Source organism: Lepus europaeus, chromosome 1, assembly GCF_033115175.1.
Source record: "Lepus europaeus isolate LE1 chromosome 1, mLepTim1.pri, whole genome shotgun sequence".
In the NCBI taxonomy this organism is placed as follows: domain Eukaryota; kingdom Metazoa; phylum Chordata; class Mammalia; order Lagomorpha; family Leporidae; genus Lepus; species Lepus europaeus.
Window position 1 is genome coordinate 90742692 of NC_084827.1, and position 6000 is coordinate 90748691.

Genomic DNA, 6000 nt, shown 5'->3' on the forward strand with positions numbered 1-6000 from the left:
CCAGAGAATCTCGAGGGGGAGTGGAAGTGAACTTAAAAGTGGCGCTCTGTTGGGAAACGTTGTCACCCCATTTAGGTGAAGCACACCTTTATACCTGGGGACCTTTCTTTGAAAAGGCCTCGGTTGTAGGCTGGGTCTGACCTGCCTTGTCATGTCAGGTGTTGCAAAGTCAGCAGTATTGAGTGTCCTTCCAAGACGAGAAAATGCGCTCCTATGGTGATTATCCACGGCTTCACTAGATACTCACTTTTTGGGAGAGAATGCCAAGATTATTTCAGGGCTACATACTGAACGCAAGACCAGGAAGTAAAAGACTGTGCTGGCCAGTGTGGTAGCCACTGGTCCCATGGCCCACTGAGCACTCGGGCTGCTGCCAAGTCCAGGTTGCCATGTGCTTAGTGTCCAACACTGGGGAAAACAGGGATGTAAACTATCTCTACACAGGTACTACTGATGTGCTGAAATGGTAATGTTTCCACCACATTGGGCTACATAAAACATTATTAAAATTAATTTTAATTTTTATCTATCTCTTTTCACTTTTTAATGTGGCCCCTGGAAAACTGAAAGTTAACTATGTGGCTCACATTTTGTTGGAGTCGGATGGCTGTGCTCTAGACAACTAGAATTTAAGTGGTACTTCTGAGGCTTGAATTTCACCCATGTGCTCTAACTCCCCTGTTCTCTCTTTGGTTCTCTTTCAACAGATACGACTCCACGTAGCATGTCAAGGACCACATTAATCACGGATTCCTTTGTTTTGCCCCTCTCCTCCATAATTCCCGTTGTTCCCCACTTGCTTACCCCAGCCGTCTGCTGTATACCGGTTTCAGGTATTTCAAGCTGTGTAGGATTTCTCTGTGTGCAGTATGTGCTTGGCCTTTTCTCTTCCTGAGCAATCGGGAGGAGATGATTACAGAAGATCCACTTCCTGCTCAGAGCCATTACCACTGACTCAGCTGCAGAGCATCAGGGAGGCCTTTGGGCCATCCCTGGGCCTCCTTTCCTGGCAGCGCAGGGTCTGACCGGGACACCCCAACCTGCCATTCCCTGGAGGGGATCAACCAAGTGCCGTGGAGGCGGGAGATCATGCTCTGCCTCAACTGTTTGTCTGGTTTCCTGTAAAATAAACACATGACTTTATATTTTTAGGGAACAAAAAATGTGCTGCTATAGGGTTCAAAATTTTCATTCTGAACACTTTTCCGAACAAAACAAATTACCCCAAAGAAGCATTTTGAATATCCTGGCCACATCTTGGGATCTGTAAAATATACCTTTTAGTATGGCACCTGTTCAAATGCAGATCAAATTTCTTCAAGGCAGAAAAACAATCTGACAGTAGCAATGTAGAATTTGTTCACTCAGACACATCTATGTAAATGCAAAAAGTCATAAAATTTTCCTCCAAGCTGCTTGCTACTGAACCTGCCGCAACTAGTCTCAGCCGGCCCGGGTTGAACATCATTCTTTCAGAAGTGCTGAAAATGCTGCAAAGTCGGATGGGTGGAAATGGGGTTGCCTCCCTCCTCACTGCATCTACCCTCATCCTTCGGAAGCTTGCAGTCAGGGATGGCCGCTTTTTCCAGGAAACCATGTTAGTGTGTGTGAAGGTACTGCTAAGGAAACCCAGCATCGGGCCAGCAGCTGAGAAACGAAGCTGGGGAGGAAAGTAATTGACAGAATTTTCTCCCTGGCTACAAATAAGTTGTTCTTTTAATGCACCACCGCAGACTGTTTTATTTGAATTCTCCCTTTGGCACCAAATAGGTTTTATCTTGTTAGGTACAATTAGAAAAAGTCAGTAGAGATGGATTTTTTTACATTTAGCTACTGCTCTATTCAAATACGTGATCTGAAGCTGATCCCACCTTACTCCTGGTTGTGCATAGTAAAAAGATTGGTTTCCAGCTGGTAAGGCTTTCCGCAAAACTCACCGGGATTCAGATAGGTTGGTCTGGTGTGCTGCTGCTTGTTCTGATAAATTTGAGGTTAATGACAACCCAGCCAGATTTGGTGAGAGCACCCATCCTGCCATTGTGCATGTCTGAGATGCGTGAGTTGGCACTGTCCCCTACAGCTGTCACCACTGGAATGAAGTGTATGCCAGGGAGACTGGGCTTTCCTGTGGCTGTGTGGGTCAAAGAAGTTCAAGTCTGAGTGTGTGTGTGTGTGTGTGTTACGGATTGTGTACTGACTTCCAAACTTTTGTAAAAAATTTCTCTAACTGAGCAAGGCTGCTCAGACTTAATTTATTTGTTAAATGTTGTACTTTGTGTGTGTTTTATGTTTTTTTTGGAGGGAGGGTGAGAAAGGAATAAATTCTGTTGGCTTTGTTTCATATTTGCCAATTTTACATTTGTGTATTTTTTTTTTCAATCGATCTGGTTTTGTTGCCAGTGCCTGCCCAATATGGCTGCTTGCTCACTCTGCAGTCTGATAGAAAAGCCTTTGGAGGGCAGGTTTCGCAAGCCTCCCCAGGCAACCAAACATGCCACAATTATAACCTTGCTGTTAATTTGTTTGCCTCTGATTGGGGAAACTGAAAGCTTGGTCTTTGCGAGGGTGACTGATTAATCATTGTCACACCACTGCTTGTCCACCATGCAGCTGCGTTGCTCTTGCATTTGGGAATTGAACAAAAGTCAGTCCCCCCGCCCCCAGGCTTTGCTAATATCCATCACAAAATAGATTATTTTAGAATCTTTCCAAAGTAATTTTTCCCTGGGCACCCCTTTTCTACTTCTAAGAACCTTCTTGGCTCTTTCATGTTTCAAAAAGAAACGTTCACTTTTAGTTCCCCATTACTTGATCTCTACAAGGGACTGACAAAGTGCACCTCACTTTAATTCACAGAGAAAGTTGGCTTTGATGTCTTGTAAAGATAATCCTGCTAGCTGCTGATCGGCCAGTCAGTTCACCTAGCTCCCATCTTTATAGGACCTCTCATCCGATTTCCTCACTGTGGCTAAAGGTGGGCAGATGCTTGTGACATCGCGTGTGCAGATGGATCCCTGCACGTCACTTAGCATAGTACGCCGGTTTCTCTGTCAGGACCCTGTTTTCTGTGGGCCACTTTTTTCAAAAAGCCACATTTCTGCCATTTTTGCTTTTTAAGAATGTTGCTCCTTATACCCCAAATGTTAGCAAGTTCTGAACAGCCAAGGCTATCATTTTGGTTGTTTGCTGCCTTTTTGCCAGTGTGTATGCGCGTGTGTCTTTTACTCCTGCGTGAATAATTTTGTGTATCCTGCTTCTTGAAAGTTGACTCTTCAGTGCTATAAGAGCCAGATGATTTACACAAATCTCTACCTGCAGGATGGCAGTGCTAAATTAGAGGAATGTTGTTTGAGAGATCAAGATTTATGGTTGGGACATAAAATTTATTAGTACCAAATGTGTTTTGATCAATTACTAGAAAATTCTGTAGAAATGAGGCATTTCTTCAAATGCTGCACGGTTGGCTTTTGTTGAGTGGCAGGTGGTAGACAGAACAGTAAAGAGTAGGTTAAGAATTTTGAAGAAAATAGAATGGCATAACCAAGAAAAGTCAGAATTCATAGGGCAATGTGAAGAAACAAAAGTATTTGTTTAGAATGTAGTGCCTAGTGATCTGAAAGCCCTAAAGTTCCCATACACAGGTGAGCTTCCTGTTCAAGGCATCACTAGGACTCAGAAGGGGACTTAGCAGGCCTGCTCTCCTATCAGAATAACTGGAAGCAAATACAAGCTCTGAACGATCCCCTTTTGAATTGCTTTTTTGACTAAGGCGGGAGACACCTGGACTCCAGCCAGAGGGCACACTGGGAAAGTTTTTCATTGTCAGGGGCAAGTGGAAGATGTCACTTCATTGTCTCACCCAGAATATCAAAGCAAGCTAAAGGAGCATTGTAGTCTAAAATTGCTTCCTTCAACGCTAACAACTTAGACTTTTAAAAAAAAATGTATTGAACGAGAGCCAGATAGCTGCTGAAGAAGCACTGCTCCATGAAGCCTGCTTACTTAAAAATTATTGATCAACTTTAAACACTTCTCATTGTGTGCAGGTATAAGGGGACGAGGGCGTTCTGTAGAATTATCCGTGTCTAGTCTGTCCAGTGTGTTGTGTATACTGCTGGTGTATGTTCTCTGGGCTTTGTGTATCTGTACAGTAGCTTTCATGAAAATATGTGGACAAACGTGGTGGTTTGAGGGGGGAACAGCAGTTTGTATTGCGTAACGGTGCTGTACTATGGGATGTGTCACAGAAGATCTGGAAGCAGCCCTCCCCTTGGCCCGTGGAAGATTCTGGTTATCTTCTAGGTTCTCAAATGAAGATGTATGGACACTCTGGCAGACTGCATGTTGTATAATTTTACAAATACTAAAAGTGGAAAATAAAATTGAATTAACCTTTGACTGGTCTGTTTTTCCTTATTTGAGTCAACCTAAAAGCAATCTGCTTTAAGCTGTCAGTGCCTGTGCTAGGGTGAGCCATTTTCTGGCCCCAAAGGAGTCCATTTCTTTTTTCCTTTGAAAATGTAGATTCTCACCAGCACTGTACTTTTTGTTTTTTTATTTGAAAGAAAGAGAGAGAGAGAGAGATCTTCCTTCTCCAGGTTCACTCCCTAAATGCCTACAGTGACTGGGGCTGGGCCTGGGCCTGGTTCAAACCTGGAGCCAGGAACTCCATCAAGTCTCCAACATGTGTGGCAGAGACCCAAGTACTTGGCTATCTCCTTCTGCCTCCCAGGGTGCATTTCAGCAGGAGTCCGGATCAGAAGCAGAACTGGAACTCGGGCACTCCGATATGGGATGCAGGTGTTCCAAGAAGTGGCTGCTGCACCACGACACTCACCCCAGGGTATATTTCAAATGAAGAGTTGCTTCAGCATGCAGCATAAGCAAAGTAAACCTTGGCCTTTTTTCTTTACTTTGCTGAATATCTGCTGTTGATATTTTTTTTGCCATTGAGAAGCAAAGCAAACTTGACATAATTTTTTTCAGCTCTAAAAGGATAGTGATTGATTTTTAAAAAGTGTCTTACTTTTCAAAAAGTAGGATTAATTATGACACAGTAGATCAGCATACTAGCTCAATTTCTGAATTTCTTCTTGCCTGAGAAACACACTTACTCTAACCCTGTGTTTCAAGAGACTTGGCATCCTTTGTCCATGAATGGGAGCTCTGTATATGTTGAAAGATTTATTGGCATCTTTTGAGGAGGTTTGGGGTGTTTCTTTTCCTGTTTCACTTCCTGATTCTCGGTATTAACGTGCAGGTCTGAGATATTGTGAGACACCAGAGGGTGAAGCCTTTGGAGAATAACTCATGGCAGGACACACAGTCATTCTTTCATCTGCTCTCTGAGCAAGGGACTGCCCTAGCCCAGATTACTGGAATGATGTGACCAGGCGTGGCATGGTGCCTGTGAAACATTCTTCTCGTTCTTGATTTGGTTAATGCTGTCTGTGTGAGGGCCCAATAGTAAACCTCTGCCTTAATCAACTAAAAATGGTGAGAATGGGTACCTCATGAATGCTTCAGAAATGTGGTGGAGAGCACCGCAAACTCTGCTTTTGTGATGTCTTATCCATCTTTCTCAACACTTACTCTCTGAAGTCTTTTTTTTTTTTTTTTTTTTTTTGACAGACAGAGTGGGCAGTGAGAGAGAGAGACAGAGAGAAAGGCCTTCCTTTGCCATTGGTTCACCCTCCAATGGCTGCCGCGGCCTGCGCGCTGCAGCCAGCGCACTGCGCTGATCCGAAGGCAGGAGCCAGGTGCTTCTCCTGGTCTCCCATGTGGGTGCAGAGCCCAAGGACTTGGGCCATCCTCCACTGCACTCCCTGGCCACAGCAGAGAGCTGGCCTGGAAGAGGGGCAACCGGGACAGAATCTGGTGCCCCGACCGGGACTAGAACCCGGTGTGCCGGCGCCGCGAGGCGGAGGGTTAGCCTGTTGAGCCATGGCGCTGGCCTAACACTTACACTCCAAAGGACTTGGAAGAAGCAGTTTCCAGATA

At 44.6% G+C, this 6000-nt stretch overlaps 1 protein-coding gene across 1 annotated transcript in view; it reads left to right on the forward strand.

Annotated features, from left to right (window-relative positions):
* Nucleotides 1-4387, forward strand: part of KIF5C (kinesin family member 5C) — a 177482-nt gene extending 173095 nt beyond the window's left edge. Inside the window, exon 26 of the mRNA XM_062186550.1 lies at nt 708-4387. The gene's annotated coding sequence lies outside the window, so the exon portion shown is untranslated. The remainder of the gene's footprint in view (nt 1-707) is intronic.
* Nucleotides 4388-6000: the final 1613 nt, after the last annotated feature.